The 22,237-nt window shown below is 40.6% G+C and overlaps 1 protein-coding gene across 9 annotated transcripts in view; it reads left to right on the top strand.

Annotated features, from left to right (window-relative positions):
• The first annotated feature begins 2,001 nt into the window (after positions 1 to 2,001).
• The window catches only part of SOX5 (SRY-box transcription factor 5), a 1,003,105-nt gene continuing 982,869 nt past the window's right edge, over positions 2,002 to 22,237 (top strand). For 3 of the 9 annotated variants that reach the window (XM_078075752.1, XM_078075754.1, XM_078075748.1), the window contains exon 1: positions 2,155 to 2,575. The gene's annotated coding sequence lies outside the window, so the exon portion shown is untranslated. Of the gene's footprint in view, positions 2,091 to 2,154; positions 2,576 to 22,237 lie in introns of those variants that run through there. The other 6 variants (XM_078075760.1, XM_078075755.1, XM_078075758.1 and 3 more) reach the window with 4 other exon arrangements.

Genomic DNA, 22,237 nt, shown 5'->3' with positions numbered 1-22,237 from the left:
AGAAACCTGAGGAAAGGTAGCATATAGGAAAGGTGTTTCATGCACACGTGCAGAGAATTTTTCACACAGTTGGTGAAGCCACATTGATCCAGCAATTTGAATGTTATTATTATCCCTGGTCCCTCTCATTAAATACTTAAGAAAACATAGTAAAATTGTTTAAGGATACGCATTTAGAATGCCATATCCAGAGCTATATCCAAGTAGCAAATGATTACACTGCTTATAAATTCTAGGCAGATGATAATTTAGAGTCCCCATGAAAGCCCTGAGTTTGATTGTTCTCCTAATTACTGGGCTCTATGCTATCAAATATTTGTGGAAGAGGAAGCTTTTCTTTGTGGGAGTGGATAATAACTGTGCTTACACTTTGAAAATTTTGCCTTGAGTTATTAAGATTTGCATTTCTCACTTTTGTTCCAAGGAAAGGTGTTTTGCCATTTTTAGAAATCAGGTACCAAATAATCAATCATCAAACACCCCAGAAAGTTTCCACTCTAGACAAGTGCAATATCTCAGGTATTAGCAGTCCACCTCCAGAAACAAATCTAGGAAGAGTGGAAAGGGGGAGAAAGGATGTATCACTTTTCTAGGTGAATATATTGTGATTGGTATGTGTTGCGTGCATTAAGAAACTATATTCGCTTACTAGCTGCCATTTAGAAACCAGCCAGAAAAAAGTCTGAGAGAGACCGCACAGACAGGCAAGCCTTAAGCCTCGCTCCCATGCTGCTTCAGTGCCCTGCTCTTCCAGGCGCGTGAAGAATAAACAGACTGTGGTCATTGATCTCCTGGTGGTGGTGTTGCACTCTGGGAAATGCTGGGGGCTGCCCAGGGACGCGGCTTAGTCAATGGATGCGCATCTGAAGAAAATCACCGAGATGAGGAAAGAGAACATGCAAATCGGCTAGAGAAGAGGAAGGGGAGAGCGAGAAAAAGAAACGTGTTGCTCGTATTGTGTCTTAGTCCCTTACCCGCTGCCTCCCTCGTGACATCTCCCTTCTTGCCCCTTTCTGGACACCAGTTCTAGGAAGATCACTCGGGAACCCCGACTCCCCCGGCCCTCCCCCCGTCCACCCTAGTTTGAGATGTAATAGGGTTTCTTTTCTTTCTCTCTTTTTCCCTCCCCTCCCCCTTTTTTTTTACCCCTGGCAAACCGGCAGCTGTTATAAGTCAATGAAAGTAAGATTGGAAGAGATAAGCGCCAGAGCAGCCTGGGAGCTGTCAGAGCACACACTTAAATCAGCCCCACAGCTTCTGCTCCGAGCATTACCCACGGAGTTTCTTCCCATGGTGATGTAACTCTGAGGGTCTCTCTCTGTCGCCTTCACGCGCTGACTCCAGTGTCGCTGGAGTCGAAAGCCCAGCACTGAGCCTGTCCCCACTAAATATCATTCCTTGGTTCTTGGGCATTGGGTCATTTGGGTTCACCCCCACAAAACAAAACCATTTCAACTACCCCGGAGGCAGGGGTGAGAGCGGCTCGAAACTTTTCTCCCCCCGCACCCCAAGGAGTAGGTGGGTTCAAAGTGCCGGCGGCGGGGACCCGCGGGCGCACAGCCGGGCTCGGGGAGATAGTGGTTGCTTTAAAAACGAACCTCTCGCTGCTCCAGCCTTCGCGCCGGGCAAACGGCGGCTCGCCTCCCAGAAGGTTCCGCGGACACCCGCAGACCCCCACACGCGCCCCTCGTGCGAGCTTTACTGTGTGCAAACGGGGGTGAGGGGCAAGCAGGGGCCCAGGTAATGGTTCCAGGGCAGCGGGTGAGGTTCCAGCGCAGGGAAGAAGTTGACAAAGGGGACCTGACTAAACATGAATGCGTATTTATAGATGCGAGCTCCATCGAGATCCGAAATCCGGAGATAGCCCACTCTCCCTGCCTTCTTCCACTCCTGCCATTTCATTTTATCGCTCCTTTAAGTGGAGGGCAGATTTTTTTTTTTTTTTTTTTTTTAACATTCCTGCACGGTGTGGGTAATCACCGCGTTATTTACAATCTAGTTACTCTGCAGCAGACGGGGAAGCAAACTCTGGGGCTCCTTCCCTTCGGATGGACAGTGAGGGCGGCCAGGCGGCGAGCTGCAGGAAGGAGGTCAGGGTGGGTTTGCGGGAGCTCGGGGGCGACCTGGAGGGAGTCGGAGCCCCCGGCGCCGCCCCCGCGCCCGCCCCCGCCGCACCCCCCGGGGCGGGCGCCCGGCCGCGGTGACCGCCGGCTGGTGCGCTGCCCTCGCCTCCCCCATTGTTCCTACTGTCTTTTTGCCTTTTGTTATTTGCACTCGCATTGTGTTGTTTGTCTCTGAAGCCGCCTCATGACCAGCAAAGGGATTTCACCTCGTCCTTGAGAGCCACACGGGGAGCGAGAGCGAGCGAGCGAGCGAGCGAGAGCCAGGGGGGAGAGGGACACGCGCGCGCGCACACACACACACAGACACACACACACACACAGACACACACACACACAGAGTGAAAAAGGCGAGCCACCAAAACCCATCTCCAGTCTCCTCCCGGGGGCCCCCAGCCCGCCACTGTGCTACTTTGCATCCCACGCCAGAGGAGACATTAAGGAGACCCGGTAAGGTGCGTGAATCGCAGCGTTTTAACTTTGTTGTTCGTCCCGATGTTGTTGTGGGCAGACCTCCAAGGCGCAGAGCTCCCCTCAGCCGCTCGCCGTGCCCGCCACTCAGCACTCGCTCCCGGCTCCAGCTGGAGAGCCGGCTGAGGAGGGAGGGGGCCGCCACCGGAGTTTCCTCAAGTACGGAGGGAGGGGGACTGGGCTGGGGGTGAGGGGGAGGCGGGAGGCGGGAGGCGGCTCGAGACTTGAGGTGGCCCTGTCATCCTCGGGGGGCGGCTGGCCGTGGGGGACCTCGGAGCGTGGGCTTGGCCCCCATTCAGGAAATGGGATAACTTTAGATATTTGTGGGGGAGCCTGCGCGCTGTTGCCGGTATTGTTTTGTAAGTGGTGGCGGTGGAGGTGGTGATTCGAGATGAGGGCAGGAGTGCAGGGAAAAGCCTAGGCTAGTCTGTGCATTTCGGCTAACGCCAAACCACAGACCCTAAAAGTTGGACAAAGCTCTTTACCCTTCCTAGAATATAAACGTGGCCGCCAGCCCACCCCACAATCTTAATATTCCCCCTTTTCGTCTTTTTGTTTCGCTTTCTGCAATCCCTCTCCCTACCAGTCCTCCTCTCTCCCGCCCGGAATTTCGGAGACAAGTCTCATCCTTCAGAATTCTAGGGATTCCAGCGACCGGAAGCTTTAATTTTAATTGCAACTACTTTCCCCAAACCCCCTCAGTGTACCAAGTGAAACCACTCACGTGTTGTGTCACTTTAAGCGCGGGTTTGGGAAATCTCGCTTGCACTTTGGGGCTACGGTAATCAGCAAGGAAAAGAGGTTATACGACTTGAAATCAAATGGGATTTGGAAATGTTTGCATTTGATAGCAGCAGTTTCTTGAGTAGTGATCTGCTGGCATCGGATGCACATGAAGCACTGTTTACATATTTTAATAGTCATTTTCCGTACACTTTGCAAAGCGAATATATTAATACATAGATTGACCCTGGTGACTATCTGAAGACACTGGCCTCTCTGACTAAATTCAGAGTGTGGTGAATGTGAATTCATTTTGATGTCTTCCCTTCTCAACTAAAGCAGGTCAAAATGAGGAATTCTGTGAATATGTAGAGCCCATAGTCTCACTGTCAGCCAACCCAGGCACTCTGGGTGGCAGTCAACTGTACTTCTTCAGAAAAGTTTAGGGATTTGTTCTATCCCATTTGAGAGCCTCACAATATCCAGATATCCAACGTAGTTTGTCAAGAAAGGCATGAGCCGATTTCCCCAGAGACTGCCTTCAGGCTCAGCACAATTCTTCAGTCAAGGGCAAGACCAAGGGAGATCTGTGGGATTTTGGGTAATAAGTGTGGGAATCTGCAAAGGGACTAGACAGAGGATTTCTTTCCTTGCTGCTCATGAATAATGGCCCCTAGTATCCTTAAAAAAAAAAAAAAAAAAAAAAAAAAAAGCCCACGCAAACAAAACAGGCCAATGAAGTAGGCGCGTGGGAGATTTGTAGGGAATGGACATTTCAATCAGAAAAAATACAGCAGAGTTTTTGATCAGGATTACAGGAGTGAGGCTCGATTGCCAAGAGTGATTAGGTTAAGGGCCAGATGGTTTTAAAGTATACAGAAATGTTTTTTAAGTTTGACTTTTATAGGACTAAAAGGCGGACGATTTCTTAGAGTCTTTACAGAACTGCAAAATTTTGATCTGTCTAATTTTGAAGGAATTCAGCTGTATGTGAACTGTTGTTAGCTCTGATAGGGAAAGAATCTGGTTTCAAATGTAGATACATGGGACAAAGTTTCGGGGGGTCCTTCTTCCTGATTTAAATATAGCTCCCAGGCTGAAGCCTAGATAAATTCAGTCACAGCGACTTAAAATCAAAAGTACTTACACTGAAAGTTCTCTTAGGCATTGTGCAAAGTTCTCCTGCAAATTATGTCATCAACTGTTTATTCCTCAGAACTGTATAAGATAAAAATCATAAGCATCACTTAAAACTGATGCAATACAGCTTTAAATCCTCAGACTGGTAGGGATTGCTTTTGTTTGCCTAAAAGGTAGATCTTTCATCACATGAGTTGTTTAAAAACATTTAATTGTGGGGGTGGGAAGGGATGTGTATAATTATTTAGTTATTTGTGTTAATTATATAGTAGCATACTCGCTTGAAATTCCTTTTTTTTTTTCTTTCCAGTGGTCTTCTAACAATCTTGTACATGAAGAATTAATAGAGTTTTTTGTTTGCTTGTGGGTTTTTAAAAAATCTCTTTTTGTAGCCTTTTTGAATGGGCAATATTAAATCAATCTGAGATAGACTTGAAAGAGTAAACTTAGTACAGGAAAAAAGAGCTTCAACTCTTAATAGACAAACTCTGTATTAGTTTTATTGTTGAGCTTAAACAGTTCTGGTTGAATGGCATGTTATATACAGGATTCAGAACTCTCAAACTTATTTGGTAAATAACCAGGCATTTGAGATTCAGTGGTTATTTCAAGTTAACTTAGTTCTATACATGTAAATGCACATCCTGTTTAGACTGACACATGACTTTGTAAAAGAAAAAAAATGAATATACGCTTATAAAGATGTTATCTGTGGAGTGTATGGAGTAAATAGTAAATAACAAAAGGGTGAAGTTTATACTCAGGTATGATGGCTTTTTTTTGTTTTGTTTTGTTTTGTTTTTGGTCCTTTTTGGGGGTAAGACATGAGCTATAGGGAAAGTTTAAAATTTCATTTTCCAGGTAAAAGAATGAATTTGAATGCTTGAATAATTTTTCTTGCTTTAAGCAAATGAAAACTATGTAATTAAAAGAGCATACTGTCTTCTTGAAAAAGCTCTATTCATTTACTAAGTGATAGGCAATCATTGTTTTGAAGTCATGTTCAGATTATATAAAAAAGCAATATATAGGGCAGGATAAAACTTGTTTTTAGTGATCTTCTAAAATATACTGGGTTTCAAATAACTCAGAGTTCTAAGGTTGAATGCTATTTAGATTTCCATCAGGTAAAATTGTTGGATATGATTGATTGGCATAACTGGGACCTTCCACTCAATATCCAATCACCTGCAGTGGTAGAAAATGCTATAATTAGAGTTTTGAGAGTAACCTAGAAAATTTATTTGTCTAGGCCTAAAGTCAGTGCATTCCCTCACACACTCGTCACAATTTTTTAGCCTGAGAAATGTAGGCTTATTTTAAAGGTGAAGGAAGTCCTTGGCTGTTTCAAATAAACTATATCCTGAACCTAGATTTGTAGATAGTTAATAAAATAAAAGTCCAATTTTGTTCCAAACAATGTTTAAAACACCAATTTGTAAATTGTCTACATTTGGTTTTCATATGTTAATGATTTGGGATCTGAAACTTCTTTCAGAAAGGCATTTTGGTTTATCTTAAAAAACACCATACAAAACTGTCTAAACAACTCTGTAAATAAACTGTTCCAAATGCCTCAATTTGATGAATGAATTAAAGAATTATAGTTCTTAATCCAATTATGATCAGTCTTGTTATTCCATTTCCCATTTGGGGGAGCTTGGGAATGGTAAATGATTCTCAAATGTGAGTGGGGTCTTTTGTTTATTTTCTGTGTGTGATGTAACATAAATAATTACTCATACCTAACAGGAGAAGGATCTTAGATGTAGAAAAGTTATTTAATGATTTTCAATTAAACCAAGAATTCATTTGCATGAAAAGTTGCTCTTAATGGAAGAGTAAAACAAAATTTTTAAGAATACAAAGCAAGGGTCTAACCTTTTGCTTAAAACTAGTGATTTTTTTTATATTTAAAGGGGGAGAAATGGAGCACTTACAGCTCAGTAGTGGGGCAGATATTTGGGCACTTTTATTTGCTTTTAGCTGGGCCATGTTGGGACATTTCTGGAGTGCTATTTAATAAACTTTACTACATTCAATTTCCTTGTCTTTAAAATTAAGGGTAATATGTTTTTTGGGTTGTTTCCTCCAAACCCCTACCCCTTTAGCTGCCTACATGGATACTTTTGAATGTTCTCCTGATCAGGGGCCTGAACTGTAGGATGGGCCCTTGATAACATCCCAGTTTGCTTTGAAGGACCCTTCTGAATTCCTGCCCCATTTGACCAATTTAACCTCTGGCTCATAAACTAATTAATTCAAAATTATTAATAGCTCATGATGGTTTAATTCTCTAGATGTGGTTACTATTATTATTACTGTTATTGTTACAGTTTATTATGACCATCTAATTCCTTAGAGAAAGAGTTGTGGAGAGTACAGGTATCATGTGAAACCGCCAGAGGAAATATTTATGAACATAGGGATTTTTTTCAGTACTACTTAAATCATACCTTATAGGCAAGTAATTAGTTTGCTTACTTGTAAGGACACTGGGCAGGCATATTGATAAAAGTAGGGGGGAATGAATGTATTTAAGGAATATATTAAATAACCATCTTTAAAAATTGAGCCTTAAACATAAACAAACCCAGAAAAAAAAATGTGTCTCCAGGAGAGGTGGTATTGAATTCTATAGGTACAGGTCCATTCATTCTTTATTGCTTAAAGTTCATTGTAAGTTAAAAAGGAAAAGAAAAACCTGATTCTATCTTTGATGCTCAATTACTTGTCATTCAGTTATTTTGTGATTATATGCTATCACGTGTCCAAAGGGGACAAATAATGCAGCGGTCAACGGGATGGGAGGGCTCTGACTTGACCTCCAGTTGGGGTTCCCTAGAAGCTCAGGTATTCTGTTGTCACCCACAGCACCAATTAAAGTCTTAGATGTAGGGAACTCAGGAAGGAACTGGGATGCAAGAGGCAATCTCACTCGCTTTTGGAGCTTCTCAGTTTAGGTCTATGTGTAATTCTTCCAAGACTTTGCTTGGAGTTCTGAGCATTCAGTGCTCTGCCCCGTTTACTCACCTCTAAAGCTGGAGATTATAATGCTTGTTCTTATGTGGATATTGCATGGATTATACTAGATATTGTATGCCAAATTCCTAGCATAGGGTTTGTCCTGAACTAGGTACTTAGTAAATATTAGCTACACTCTTCTGTCCCTCCAGTTAAGTCTTTTTGATCATTAATAATGTTTGAAGCTTAATTTCGTACTTGCTTTGTACTGGACTTAATTTGAGTCCAAGAAGAAAAATATATCACTTCCTTGAGGCTGAGATCAACACTTTAAAACAGTGATTCAGTTAACGTCTATATATGATCTCTGACAATGTGGTTTTATTAAGATGCTGTATTTGGTGCAAGTGTGAATTCTATCTTTTATTCATAGAGATGTTCCTTCAGTAATTAACATATTATCCTACATAATAGGTAAAGGCAAACAAAAACTCTAGGACCTCACTATAGATCTATCTTCTTGTTATCCTTTCTGATTTCCCATTACAGATACACACTAGTGAAAATTTATTGTGACTTTGTCCATAGATAGTTATCTCCCTCTGAATAATATGAAGTTATAGTACACATAGATAGAGATACCACTTGGAAAAAGAAATAAATCTGACTTTGTAATGTTTGCCCTTTGGAGTTAGCAGTTCCTTCAAAGAGAACTTCCTAGGCTTGTTTATATGGGGCACAAGGAGAAAGGCACAATAAATATACTATTACCTGTGTGAAGAGATGATATATAGTAATGTGGAGAAATTAGTGGATGTTTTCTCTTTACAGTGATAGGGAAAATTTCTCTGTAAGTACAGACTTCCCCCACTATCTGAAAGTAGAACATTCCAGTGAAACCTTTCGTGAGCTGAAATGGTATAAAGTGAAGAAGCAATTACCATTTTTATAAAAGCAGAAATCCTCTTTGGATTAGTGAAAATAGGTACTAATGTAGGTGTTTCATAAAAGCAAAATGGTGTAAAGCCAACCTTTTGGATAGTGGGGTGGGGGAACCTATACATGTGACCAAAGATAAAGGAAAGGTTTTTTAAAAAAGCAAATAAATAACTTGGTTATTGCATTAATTTGGATCCCTTGAGAAGCAGATGGCAGGAGGGGATTAGATATGTACTAAGAGGGAGCAGAAAGCTGGGAGAGGCTTTCAGTTGCGATCCCGGTTTGACACCTATGGAAGGAGAGATGGAAGGAAGGAGGATTGAGTAGAAAGAAGCTCTATTGTCATGCAGTCCAGGACAGGTTGTTTGGCCCAGCAGACAAGAGTCAGCCATTGGAAGAGTCCTCTGTCCCCTGACTGCGTTCAGTCACTGGACGGAAACAGCCTTCCTGAAGCATGGCCTTGGTGCACAACTGTTGCTAGAGACAGAGGGGCAGCAGGTGGGGCACTGAGTCCATTATAATCTTGCAACAGGAGATCTGGGTGGTATAGTGGTTTGGCCGTCTAGCCTGGGAGTTAGTAGCAGTAGCTCTGGTCAGGTGGACTTGGCACTAAAAAAAGACCCGGCAATTTCTTTAGCTCTCAGATGCTTTATTTTCCTCCATTGCAAAATGACCATAATGATAGTATCACCTCTCAGAGTCCTCGTCAGATTAAATGAGGTTGTATGAAATTATGTGTAAATTCATAGTATGGTGTATAGCATAGAGGAACTGTTCAATGTATACAGTAGTCCCCCCTTATGCACAGGGGATACATTTCAAGACTTGAAACCATGGAGAGTACTGAACGCTGTATATGCTCTGTTTTTTCCTATGCATTCATACATACCTATCATAAAGTTTCATTTATTAATTAGATGCAGTCAGAGATTAACAAAAATAACTAATAATCACAAAACAACGATAACAATATACTATAATAAAAGTTATGGGAATGTGGTATCTCTTTCTCTCAAAATTTCTTTTTTTTTTTTAAAGATTTTTATTTATTTGAGAGAGAGAATGAGATAGAGAGAGAGAGAGCATGAGAGGGGGGAGGGTCAGAGGGAGAAGCAGACTCCCTGCTGAGCAGGGAGCCCGAAGCGGGACTCGATCCCGGGACTCCAGGATCATGACCTGAACCGAAGGCAGTCGCTTAACCAACTGAGCCACCCAGGCGCCCTCAGAATTTCTTTTTGTACTGTACTTACTCTTCTTGTAATGATGTGAGATGATAAAATGCCTGTGTGATAAGATGAAGGTGAATGATGTAGGCATTGTGACGTAGTGTTAGTCTACCGCTGATCTGACCATACGTCAGAAGGAGGATCACGTGCGTCTGGAGCACGGATGACCTCAGGTAAGTGAAACCACAGGTGAGGGGTGGTGCTGTATTACTGTATTGCACTCTTTCTAACATACTCATAATATGCAACTGAGTGGTATAGCTGAATGTATCAGGTGAGAGTAAATCTACTTGAACAATAGATACTACATGTAATTAGAAGGCATTGTTTTTGCAAGCAAACATCTTTAATGTTTACCTTTTAAACATAGCTCAGTTTATTTCTCATGCCTCAAACCCTTATTTCTATCAGGTTATAAACCGCACAAGGGATAGACCAACTGACCTTGGCCATCTTCAGGTAATTTGCCCTAAAGCATGAGGTAGACAGAAGGCTGTCTTCATTTCCTTACCCCTCTAGGCTTCCTATTCAGTTGAGAAGCAACTTGCACTGTAAGTCTGCATTTTATCTTGAGCCTCAAACACCTTGCAAGGCTTTGCTCCCCTATGTTACTGTTCCTAAACCAACTTGCCGCACCACAAAGCACTGAACTCAAGTGGCCCTCAGTGCTTGCTCCTGCTGGGATGAGTCACAGAGCCACCAGCACTTTGTTGCGTTAGATTTGATCACTGCCATGAGCAGTCCTTCGATTGTCAGCTAAGAGACCCTTCAGGGAGTTGTCCCTTAATAGAAAGTCTCTTTTCTTCCCTCCTGTTGTAACTTTAAATTAAAAGAAACTGTAGAGGGGAGCGGGTGGTATTGCAGCAGTTCATTCTTCTACCCACTGGGAGAACAACATCTGAGAAAAGACGTTATTGGACTGAGAATTGAGTTGTTGCTATTTTTTGGGCCAGCATGGGGGGGCCGTTGTGGTGGAGGAGGATGAAGACCATGTCGTTTAGACTCAGACTGATTTTCAGTAATGCAACGGAGAGCAGTCCTTCTGTGTGTGCTAGTGAGCATTTTTTTTTTTTTTTTTTTTTTTGGATACGATACACTGACTTAGCATATTAATTTCTACTGGGATTCACAGGACCACTGGCATTTTACCCCTGATTTTTAGGTGGTTCTGTGAGTTCTAGTGTGGGAAACTGGCACCGGGACAACTTCAGGGTCCAAGGAGGATGGGAGGCAGGAAAAGAGAGCTAATTTTTGACACATTCCTTAAACAAGTGACCCCTCTAGGGAATCTGTGCCCAGGATAAGGACTGCTTGCTGTGAGCCTTTTGGCATAGTTTTCCCCAAATAGTGAGCACTGGTTACTTTAACGTTAAAAAGGCTGATGAACTTAACATTGGCGAGAGGAAAAGAGATGTTGGTATTTTTGATGACGTGTTTTCTAGATGCTGTTTCGCATTAAATTTCTGATTTAATTCTCTGCCGTGCCGGGCTTTATGCCCTCCGTAGGTGCTGGTCCATTCCCATTCTGGGTTAGGACCTGCCCCCAAATCTGCTGTCTGCTAAGATTTTCTGGTGTAATTCATGGCTACTAAAAGCTAAGTTGTTTGATGTGTGACTGAGGTTTGCATGTGAGTTCTTGCGATGCTTGGTGTTACTATGCAGTATTGGCAGTCTTTCCCATGTATCTGGCACATTCAGTCTCATTAATTTACTCTTGCGCTGGGAACTGCTTTTGAACAAGTGCATACTATTTCTCCTAATTCTGTGTTGACTTTTCTTTCAGCCTCACTCCACTGTACCTTCACTACCAGCAGGATAGTAGTGCCTTTTCTACATTACATCAGGAAATGAAGGGATAATTTTTAATGCATACTAAACAGACAAACAGATCTGTCCGTATGTAGAGATCCTTAATGCTCCCCCTATTTATTTCTAGGAACTTACTCAGACCCCTCCCCCCCCAAATGCTGTTCCCTCCCTGCTTCTTTTTCCCCATCACTGCCTATTGGGATTTTCTTAACTTTTCTGTTACCACAAAGTCTTTATTATCATGGCACCACTCACCACTCTGCATTGTGTGAGTCTCACTGGATGAAGCGAGAAGTGAAAGGTGTGCCTGACTGCATTGGTGCCTGGTTTGAAAGGGGTAACTCAGAGGGTGACCGAACAGTTCTCATTAGAAGGGAAACTCCATGAGGGCAGTGTGTTGTGTCTGTCCCTGGCATAATCACGATGCCTGGGACAGAGCAGTAAAACAAATCATTGTTGAGCCAACATATCTTGCAAAGTGAGCTTCATTTTTGATTCAAGACTGCCCTGCAGGACAGGGAAGCGGGAAAACTAACAGCCCTAGAGCACTGACGTGTTCCAGGCATGGTGCTAGGCACTTTATGTGGATAATCTCCTCTAATCCTCACAGCCCACCTAAATAATTAGGTGGGTATTATCACCTTTTCATGGATGGGTGAACAAACTCCAGTGGGTCAGGTGCAGGCCTTTTTTTTTTTTTTTCAGCGAGGGAGCAGGAGAATCATTGCCTGAATTTCAGTCTGTTTGACTCTGCCACTTGTATTCTTTCCATCATGCTGTGGCCAACATGCTGGTGTGGGGAGCACTAGACATACCTGCCTGTCTCCCACGGGGGATAAGTAGGAGGCACAGAAAGAGATGCCTGCGATGTAAAGTAAATCCTAAATGTTGGTTATTATTATCGAGAACCCATTTGCTTATTAACAAAAAAATATGGGGGAACCTGGGTGGCTCAGTAGTTGGGCGTCTGCGTTTGGCTCGGGTTGTGGTCCTGGGGTCCTGGGACTCCCCCCCCCCGTTGGGCTCCCTGCTCGGCGGGGGGCCTGCTTCTCCCTCTCCCACTCCCCCTGCTTGTGTTCCCTCTCTCACTGTGTCTCTCTCTGTCAAATAAATAAATAAAATCTTAAGAAAAATATGTATTGATCACACAGATGCATGTTGTTTGCACTTTACTTAATAGGAAATATTTTATGATTTGAAGCAGAGATTCTGAATACTTAAAAACTGACATCAAAGGAAATGATAGAACAGTATTTCTCAAAGATGATCACTCAGTCACCTAGTTGAAAACCATCTGGGATACTTTTAAAAATCTACCTTTCTGGCCCCTACTCAGACAGGGAATCTGAATCTCTGTGGTTATAGCTCCGTAACCCTGCATTCTTAACAAGTATGACTGGCAATTCTTTTGCACATAAAAGTTTGGGAACCAGTGATAAAAAAGTATTGACTTAGTTTGGTAATAAGCTATACATATATATATATATAGCATCTGGAATTAAAGATGTTCAAAGAATAGTGGCAGTGCCAAGATAAAGCACAACTGATTGCTAGATTTTTAGACTTTTTTTGATGATGTGGTTTTAGGAGTTTTGAAATAAAATATAAAATACCTTTAGTAAATTTGAATATATAGAATATCAGCATGCTTAAAGTCAAGAGTGAGGTGACCTGTCACAAAATGGGTTGGGAAAGGGTGTCAGTTATGTGCCTTCTAGGCTTGGAAAGAACTTTCTAAAAAGACCAATCTAAAATGGCTAAATTGAAGTAAACTGAAGACCAGAGGTTGGTTTATTTATCCAGCTCTGTATCCCAAATATTTAAAACAGTGCCTGGAACATAGTAGGTGTTTCAAGGCCTTTGTTTAATGAATTAATAAAGACAGGCAGAGGAAGAGAGTAATATGTGTAAAATAGATTAGAATAGTTTGATCATGATTATTGTGAATAAAGAAGTCAAGAAAGAGTATGCTGAAAAGGAATCCTAGTGAGATAAGACAAGGACAGGGTTTTAATTAGACAAATATGGTCCTTACAGGAAAGTGCCTTCATGCAAACAAATAAACAATGCAAAAACAAACCTGAGGTTTGTATAGGATTAAATCATCAGGCTACTCAGGAGCGGAAGAATGAAGGGGGGGGAAATCGGAGGGGTAGACGAACCATGAGAGACGATGGACTCTGAAAAACAAACTGAGGGTTCTAGAGGGGAGGGGGGTGGGAGGCTGGGTTAGCCTGGTGATGGGTATTGAGGAGGGCACGTTCTGCATGGAGCACTGGGTGTTATGCACAAACAATGAATCATGGAACACTATATCTAAAACTAATGATGTAATGTATGGGGATTAACATAACAATAAAAAAATTAAAAAAAATCATCAGGCTACTGTCTGTGTATATTATCTTGGGAGCAGCAATTACTACATGAGGACAGGGACCAAGTCTGTTTTGTTCTCCATATGATTGTAGTACTCAATAAATATTTATTGAAAAAATGACAGAGTTTCCACATGAATTGGAAAAGAAAGCTTTTAAATGACACAAGAATGTCTTGTAAAAAGAGGAAAAAAATCTTTTTTTAAGGTCTTTATTTTATTTTTCTTATGTTAGTCACCATACAGTACATCATTAGTTTTTGATGTAGTGTTCCACAATTCATTGTTTGTGTATAACACCCAGTGCTCCATGCAATATGTGCCCTCCTTAATACCCATCACCGGACTAACCCATCCCCCCATCCCCTTCCCCTCTAAAGCCCTCAGTTTGTTTCTCGGAGTCCATAGTCTCTCATGGTTCGACTCCCCCTCTGATTTCCCCCCTTCATTTTTCCCTTCCTTCTCCTAATGTCCTCCATGCTATTCCTTGTTTTCCACAAATAAGTGAAACCATATGATAATTGACTTTCTCTGCTTGACTTATTTCACTTAGCATAATCTCCAGTCCCATCCATGTTGATGCAAAAATTGGGTATTCATAGAAAAAAAATCTTTACAATGGCTAACCAATAGATTGGTGATCATGAAAATAACAAATCTTCATAGGACTGCATGTTCTCAGTCTCTTTAGAGTTTAATAAAGTCTCCATCTGATTGTTTGCCTGTCACCAATGCCTTTCCTTCAATGCCACTTTCATTTTACTGTTTCAAAAATTAGCTATTTAATTAGTCTTTGTTGAATAGTTCAATCAGTGAATGAAGAGTACTGACTTGGGCCCAGGAGGGGGAGGTGGGTGATTGAAAACAGAGGAAGAAGAGAGTTGTCCTCATTTGCTTAAAATTCTCAGAGTGACACGAGATCCAGAGACCTTTGAGTAGGCATATTTCCCATATAGCTCAAGGCCTGATTGTTGGGATCTTGAGGGGAAGGATGTTTGCTAAGGTAATGGCTGCAAAGGTGGGTTCAGCATTGTTAGAAGAGGCAGTCATTCCTTTGATCTGGGAAGTCAGGCCAGAAAATGTATTGTGGGAAAGATGGTAAAAAGTAATCCTAAACCTAACAGGAGTTTCAGTGGAAAAATGCCTCTAATTCAAGCAGTGTAATGTTAACATCAATGTGCGTCTCATGGCTCAAGCCCCGCATATTGCTTTGGAAATAAAAGGAGATTGTGTAAAGAATTAGCAATACAAGACATTTTTAAGTGCTTTATTGCAGAGGCCTGTGATACTCTGTGAAATCTATGCAGGCTTTTTCTTCCTGCTGTGCTTAATTTCAGAATCTGATGCTATTACCTATCCTTGGAGGAAAAAAAAATGACTCTCTGTTAACTCTTAAAGACCGAGTTTAACATGGCACTTGCTTTCAACATAATCTTTCTGACATTTCTTGGGAAGAGAGAAATGGTGTATTTAGCCACAGGTTTGCCTTCAAGTTTAGCACATAGGATTGCTTCTAGGGGGCAGCATTAGAGTAAGGGCAAGTTGGAAATAAATGTTGAAAGCATAAGTTTAGAAATGGCTCAATCAGCTTGAAGAACAAGGTCCCTGAAAGAGTTGGCATAGATTGTGTTTGGCATGTATCCAGACCTGAAGCCAGAGAGGTAAATGTGTTATAAGAAGATCAGGCAGAAGAAGGCAGGACAGGAGTGAACTCTTTATAATATAGGTGGCTATCTTCTTGGGACATGAAGACACGCCCACCAAAAATAAGTTCCCTGGCATGCCGTCACTGTGCCCTTTCTTCTGTCTAGCTTGAAATAACAGTTGACCTTGATTGATAGTTTATTATTGCCAGGCATTGTGCTAAGCAGTTTATTTTTATTTTTATTGATTCTTCCCAGTACTTCTCTAATGTAGATGTAAACGTTGCCCCATTATAAAGATAACATTGAGTTTGCCCCAAAGTAGCATAGCTGTGTAGTGGTGGAATTGAGACTTGAACCCAGAGTGGTCGATTCTGAAGCCTGGGCTTTTACCTATGGTAATATGGGAAGTATATTTTAAGTCCTGTTGAGTCATCCCTCAAAATGACGCTTATATTTCCCCCTTTCTTTATAGATGCACTTCTATTACCCGAGGATAGGCTTTTTCCAGCTTATTTCGGACCTACTGCGAAGTTCCACAAACTAGTGTCCCTCCTTACAATCTGCTGTGTTTACCACTGTCAGGTCAGTCTTCCTGACATATAATTTAAATCATGTGGCCCCTTTCTCAAAAATTCAAAGTGCCTGAGTCCTATACACAGATGGGACCGAGACTCTTAAGTCTGGTTTTTGAGGGTCTTACAATCTATCTCCAAGTCTTCTATCTTTTCAGGCTCATATTTGAACTTTTCCCTTTGAGAATAATTTGCTTCTGATCTGGATTCAAGCTGAACACAATTTCCCAGATGACTCCCAAAGGATCTGCAACGTGTCAGCCTTATCAGCTCTTCTCAGAATGCTCCCACCAGAGGCCATCCCATTGCTTAAAAAGCCACTGCTCACACCTGAACACTGTCGGACTCAAAGAATTCTTCCAGAGTTTCTTTTTCCATCTGCTTCAAATTTGCTCATCAATTGGCTTTTCTTGGTTTTTGATCCACTTGTCTATATTTCTGCTTTCTCTTTTTGTTTTGTCCCTTCATTCATTCAGCAATCAACAAACATTTATTCAACACCTACTATGAACCAGACACCATGTTAAATGTCAGTGATGTAGGGAGTAGGCATATACCTTGTACACAAGGATTTAAATTCTATGAGGGAAGATAAACTTTAATCAGTTACCTGCATTTATGATTACAAATTGTGCAACTCTATTTCACAGAAGTATATACAATCTATAGGAGAAGTATCTGATATATTTAGGGGGGCCAGTCAGAGGAGGCTGCCATGAAGAAGTCACATTTGAAGAATGGCTAATGAGGTAAAGAAGACAAGACAAAAAACTTTTGAGACATGAGGAGCAGCATGTGCAAAGATTCCAAACAGGGGGAAGGGTATGTTCTTGGAATTACAAGGCCAGCATAGCTGGAGCCAAGTGATTGGGAAACGAGGCTCTAGAAGTAGGTTGGGATCAGATCATTAAGCCTGATGGGCCATGTTAAAAAGTTGAGTCTTTACAAAAAGGGTGATAAGAAAACCACTGAATAGTTTTTGGCAAGAAACTAATAAAATTTGTGGCTATAGCAATGTAGACCAAACTTAAGAGAGGCTATTGATGTTATTTACACAAGAGAAAAATGGTGGCTTGGAATTGGACTCTAGCAGTATTGTTAGAGATGAAGACAAGAGGAAGGACTTCAGGAAAAAAACATGCAAAGTCACCCAATTTCAAGTGCTTTGTAAACTCTGCCTTCCAACCCCATTCCAGCAACTTACTGGGATATTCCCTCTGGTAATTACCCATTTGTTTGCATGTTTTATATGTTCAGAAGAGAGATGTATGAGACTGTATGTCTCCTGAGATCTCCCCTGGCTGGATCTGTACCCGCTGTAGCCCTTGACTGTTCAGGCAGAGAGATTTGACACAAAACATATAGTGCTTCCTGTCTACATCTGTATATGTGTCTTCGCATTTCTATGTGTTCCTTTTGTATGTATCATCCCTTCATTTAGATTTCCTGAAACTCTACCCATCTCTTAATTTCCAAATTAAAATTTGCTTTTTCATAGCATCCTCAGAGAATATACTGACCGGAGATCTCTCCTTCTGATCTTATGTTATTTACATCTATAACCACTTTTATGACTTAATTATATATTGTACTGTATTGTAAGCATGTTGTGAACATGTCTTATCCTTTGAGATATAATTGTGAGTTTGTGCTTTGGAATGTAGATGCTGTAGTTCATTATTATACCCCTATTTTGGATCATCATTTACCTCTTTTGAGCTGGGCAATTTACTTAACCTCTCTCAGTCTGCGATTCCTCATCTGCAAAATGGGGATAATTATATCAATAAGCAGTTGTGAGGAATCAACGAGAGAATGGATACAAAGTACTTAAAACAATCCTTGGCACATAATGAGCTCTACCATATGATGACATTTTATGGTTATAAATGTTACTCTTTGAAATCAGAAACCTGTATCTTATTACTACTTTTGCCTACTTGGAGCTCAGTAAATATTTATTGAATTCAGATTTGAATTTAACTTTATCACTTTTGCGAGGGGGTACAAATATAAATAAATCTTGGTTATTGTTTGCAAGAATCTTGATTTGATAGGGGAGCTAGTAACATAAACTGGTAATTATGTATCAGTGTGATGGGTGTAGTGATATACTATTTTGAGAGCACAGAAGAGAGGTTGGGAAAGGTTTTCTAAGTGAATTAATGTATGAGTTGGGTATTTTATAAGTCAATTAAATACATATTAAGATAATGTATGTACATTGTGTAAACTCAAAGTTCTATAATAAATAGCCCTCCTGTCTTAGTAAGGACCATGCGTACTCCATTGCTACTTCTTTTAACTCTGTATTTTTTTTCTTTTTTTTCTTTTAGAGAGGGAGAGGTGTGGGAGGAGCAAGGGGGGAGGGAGAGAGAGAATCTTAAGCACTAGGTGTGGAGCCTGACACCCGATGTGGGGCTCCATCTCACAATGCTGAGGCCATGACCTGAGCTGAAATCAAGAGTCAGACGCTTAACCAACTGAGCCACCCAGGTGCCCCACAAGTCTGTATTTCTAAATCAAGTGTTTACTCCTTATTTTTTTTTTATTTAAGGAAAAACATTATTTATCTATTTCTTAGTATTTGGCTTTGTTATTCTACTCTTCCTCTACCTTGCTGTCCTAAAACCACACATATTCCTTTTCCCTTTCTTCCAATATAATTTCATCCTTTCATTTGTGTGTGTAGGAGGGGTTAAATCAGTTCAGGAAACAGTTACATTGACTATGTAAATGTTGTTTATCTCTGAGAATATCATGTATTTATTACTTTTACCTTTTATACAACTTCTTTGGATTTCTTGGAGTTAATGATGATCTATATTCAAACCTAAAGTTTTACTAGGATTGTCCAATGTTAACTGGCATTCCTAAGTCAAAGCTTAAAACAGGTGAGTGGCACATCCAGGGTGGGTTTTAGGGGCAGTCAGCCTCAGTGGGAAAGACCATTTTATTACTTACACAATTTAGAATTGTTGGAGCCAGATGATAATAAAAAGCCCACTGCTTTTAGTTAGTTATATTATGCTTCTTAAAATTTCTGCAGACATTGCACCCCTTTATTGCCAGCACTTGGGCACACTGCTCCCAGCAGCCTGCACTTTGTAAGGCTCTGACTTAAGCTAAGTAGGGCAGGGAGTGGTGCTCTGAGAAGGGAGGTGGGTATTCCAAGCAGGCAGTGCGACATAAGTAAAAAGGCGAGGAGGTGAGAAATGGCATGGTATGTTTGTGAAATTACAGATAGTTTGGTGTCAGTAGAACATAGTAGAGACCAGCTGAGATGAGGCCGTGATTGTTGACAGTAGTCAGATCAAGGTGATATTTTTATCATAGACTCATATGCACCAGATTCTGTCTTGTAGGCCATGGGGATCCTTATAGTGTTGAGTAACATGGTCGGCTTTGCTTGTGAATGAACTAATGATGTGTTACCCAAAAAATGGAAATCTGGCTCCTTAAGTCGGCAGTTAAAATGCTGTCTTTGCATATTTGGTGACATATTAATACTTTAGGGGTACCCCATCAGTAAAATTTTTAGAGTACACAGTTCTCTAGAATGTGCATATGCCATTCTTTAGCTAATATTCAGGTCACAATAAACATTTAGAACAAGGTTCTGTTTAAATGACAGTAGAAGTAACAGTGGTAGTACATCAGAATTCCCTGGACACCATCTCTGACATGTAAATATGTGTGCAGTGGGTTTACTGGGAGGGCTTTTGAGGGGCTGAGAGAAGCAGGATGGGCCTAAGGAGAGGTTGACTGTGTCACACCTGAGGCTTCAGCTAATCTCTGGGAAGTTCTGGAACTGGATGGCTTCTTAGAGATGTCCTGAACTGAGGCAAGGGGGCCAGGCCTCTATAAGCTCACATTGGTGTTGGATAGGGGCCATCCCTGGGAAGGGAGTAAACTTTGGATGAGGACAATTCTTAGGAAGGGCCTTAGATGTGAGTCTTCAGCAGCCAACACTCCTGGCAGCTGGGAAATGTGGGCCACCAGGTAGCATGCCACAGCATCCACTAAACACAGCTTTCCAGAGAATTTTTCTCTCTGTTTTTTTGAATTCTTATAGATTGTCCTTGAAATATGGCTAAAAAAGAACTAGCAGTGGTCTAAGATATACAGTTTTGCCATTTTCCTGTGTTCATTTATATTTACATTAGTATTATTTGAAAATCCCTAGATTTTTGCTTTGTTTTATAGGAAGTCTTTTTATTAAAGATTAATTAATTAATTTGAGGGACGGAGTTGGCGGGGGAGAGGGAGAAAATCTTCAAGCAGTCTCCCCATTGAGCATGGAGCCTCAAGTGGGGCTTGATCTCATGACTTTGAGATCATGACCTTGAGATCATGACCTGAGCCAAGTCAAGAGTCAGATGCTTAACTGACTGAGCCATCCAGGTACCCCTTATAAGAAGTCTTTTTGAAACCCTTGTCCACTTTATGAAGGTTAAGTTAGCTAAAAATTAGACAGTGTAATCCATAATCCATTTCCTGGAGCATATGAGATTATAATGTGACAAAATGATGAAAGAAAAGAGAGAGAATGGCATTAACATGAACTTCTTCCTGTTGTGAATTGAGGGCCCTTGTGGCAATCTATTAATAGTTAGATGAAAACATAAAACCATTCAGAAAACAGTATTGTATTTCCTTTAAAAATTAGAAATAGAATTACCATATGATACAGTAATTCCATTATTGGGCATTTACCCAGAGAAAATGAAAACACTGATTTGGAACGATATGCATACTACTATGTTTATTTCAGCATTATTTACAATAACCAAGATATGGAAGCAACCCAAGTGTCAATCAATAGATGAATGGATAAAGAAGATGTGGTATATGTACACAATGGAATATTACTCAGCCATAACAAAGAATGAGATCTTGCCTTTTATGACCACATGGATGGACCTAGAAGGTATTATGCTAAGTGAAATAAGTCACACTAAGAAAGACAAATACCATATGATTTCATTTATATGTGGGATCTAAGACACAAAACAAACAAACCAAAAAACAAAAAGCAAAAACAGAGCCATAAATACAGAGAACAAACTGATGGTTGTCAGAGGGGTGGGCAAAATGGGTGAAAAGAAAAAAAAAATCATGTGGATCATCTTGAACTTCTAGCTTTGGATAAAATTTCTTTATGGAATGAGGCCAAGGGAACATTTTAACTGGACGTAAGACAGCTGACTGGACATAGACATGTGGTGGTGGAAATGGTATCTCTGTGCATTGGTTAGAGAAGAGGAATTCTTGCCCAGTATGTGGACAAGAGTGTAGGCCTAGGTTTTTCAGGTTCCCGGATGGGCATCTAATTCACTGGTCTCCTAATTTTTTTAGATCATGTATATGTACCATTAATAAAAGGATTATTATTTTACTAGTGGTAAATATCCAAAAATAGAAATTAAAAGGGCTGAAATAAAGAGGGAATAAAGAGTATCTATAGAACAACTAATTTAAATATATGTAATTTTTTTTCTAGCACGCCAGTATATTATTTTTTGCATGCACCTTGAAGACTTCTGAACTAGATTTCTAGAGAATAAGTTGATTACTAAATGGGAAGAAATTGCACTGGAGACAAATTTTGACCATTTTTTGAGTTTGACCCATGTAACTATTTAAATAAGATCATGTGAACTCCAAGTATTAAAAAATAGATCAGGTTTTAGAATACAGTTGTGATGCTTTAAAATATTTTAAAACTCGTGGAGGGAGTGTGTGTGTGTGTGTATTTGTGTGTGGAGCTAAGGTCATAATGACTTAGCATTTCCTCCTGTTTAACAATTCCTCATAATTAACTAAAAGGTTGGGGCCACACTGACACCATTACCCCTGTGTATATCTGGCTGTAATTTATGATCCATATCCTGCTTTATATTCCAGAATGCTTTTACTTATTTTTCTTTGGTTCATAAACTTATAAATCAGTTACATGTGATAATTAAAAGATACTTTTATTTATATCATCTCAGCAATAAAGAACCTGAAAAGACAAAACCTTTCATAAATGTAGTAAGTTCTTCATGTCTGTTTGGAATTTTCATGTTTATAAGCATTTGTCTGGCAAAACTCAGCCCAGCTTAAAAGAATTATCCCAGATTCATCTTGTGTCTGAACTTCAGATAGCTTAGCTTCTTTATGAACATCTTTTATTTTGTTAATAAAAATTCATTTTAGTTGTGTTCTCCTTTTTATACTTAATGGTGTGCTTATAAGATACTGGTTGCTT

This window comes from Halichoerus grypus, chromosome 6 (genome assembly GCF_964656455.1).
Source record: "Halichoerus grypus chromosome 6, mHalGry1.hap1.1, whole genome shotgun sequence".
Taxonomy (NCBI): domain Eukaryota; kingdom Metazoa; phylum Chordata; class Mammalia; order Carnivora; family Phocidae; genus Halichoerus; species Halichoerus grypus.
This window is presented reverse-complemented; position numbering and strand designations above follow the sequence as displayed.